Source organism: Schistocerca nitens, chromosome 4 (assembly GCF_023898315.1).
Source record: "Schistocerca nitens isolate TAMUIC-IGC-003100 chromosome 4, iqSchNite1.1, whole genome shotgun sequence".
NCBI classification, from domain to species: Eukaryota; Metazoa; Arthropoda; class Insecta; order Orthoptera; family Acrididae; genus Schistocerca; species Schistocerca nitens.
The window spans coordinates 824,434,857-824,436,206 of NC_064617.1; the positions used below are offsets into that span (position 1 = coordinate 824,434,857).

The following is a 1,350-nucleotide window of genomic DNA, read 5'->3' on the forward strand; positions in this document are numbered from 1 at the left end:
TCTGCAGCGGAGTGTGCGCTGATATGAAACTTCCTGGCAGATTAAAACTGTGTGCCCGACCGAGACTCGAACTCGGGACCTTTGCCTTTCGCGGGCAAGTGCTCTACCAACTGAGCTACCGAAGCACGACTCAGGCCCGGTACTCACAGCTTTACTTCTGCCAGTACCTCGTCTCCTACCTTCCAAACTTTACAGAAGCTCTCCTGCGAACCTTGCAGAACTAGCACTCCTGAAAGAAAGGGTATTGCGGAGACATGGCATAGCCACAGCCTGGGGGATGTTTCCAGAATGAGATTTTCACTCTGCAGCGGAGTGTGCGCTGATATGAAACTTCCTGGCAGATTAAAACTGTGTGCCGACCGAGACTCGAACTCGGGACCTTTGCCTTTCGCGGGCAAGTGCTCTACCAACTGAGCTACCGACGCACGACTCAGGCCCGGTACTCACAGCTTTACTTCTGCCAGTACCTCGTCTCCTACCTTCCAAACTTTACAGAAGCTCTCCTGCGAACCTTGCAGAACTAGCACTCCTGAAAGAAAGGGTATTGCGGAGACATGGCATAGCCACAGCCTGGGGGATGTTTCCAGAATGAGATTTTCACTCTGCAGCGGAGTGTGCGCTGATATGAAACTTCCTGGCAGATTAAAACTGTGTGCCCGACCGAGACTCGAACTCGGGACCTTTGCCTTTCGCGGGCAAGTGCTCTACCAACTGAGCTACCGAAGCACGACTCAGGCCCGGTACTCACAGCTTTACTTCTGCCAGTACCTCGTCTCCTACCTTCCAAACTTTACAGAAGCTCTCCTGCGAACCTTGCAGAACTAGCACTCCTGAAAGAAAGGGTATTGCGGAGACATGGCATAGCCACAGCCTGGGGGATGTTTCCAGAATGAGATTTTCACTCTGCAGCGGAGTGTGCGCTGATATGAAACTTCCTGGCAGATTAAAACTGTGTGCCCGACCGAGACTCGAACTCGGGACCTTTGCCTTTCGCGGGCAAGTGCTCTACCAACTGAGCTACCGAAGCACGACTCAGGCCCGGTACTCACAGCTTTACTTCTGCCAGTACCTCGTCTCCTACCTTCCAAACTTTACAGAAGCTCTCCTGCGAACCTTGCAGAACTAGCACTCCTGAAAGAAAGGGTATTGCGGAGACATGGCATAGCCCCAGCCTGGGGGATGTTTCCAGAATGAGATTTTCACTCTGCAGCGGAGTGTGCGCTGATATGAAACTTCCTGGCAGATTAAAACTGTGTGCCCGACCGAGACTCGAACTCGGGACCTTTGCCTTTCGCGGGCAAGTGCTCTACCAACTGAGCTACCGAAGCACGACTCAGGCCCGGTACTCAC

General features: G+C 53.0%; 1 non-coding gene across 1 annotated transcript; it reads right to left on the reverse strand.

Moving 5' to 3' along the window:
- Positions 1-351: 351 nt before the first annotated feature.
- On the reverse strand, positions 352-425 carry Trnas-cga (transfer RNA serine (anticodon CGA)). Its single transcript has one exon. It is a non-coding gene; the product is annotated as a tRNA-Ser (tRNA).
- Between the last annotated feature and the right edge of the window lie 925 nt (positions 426-1,350).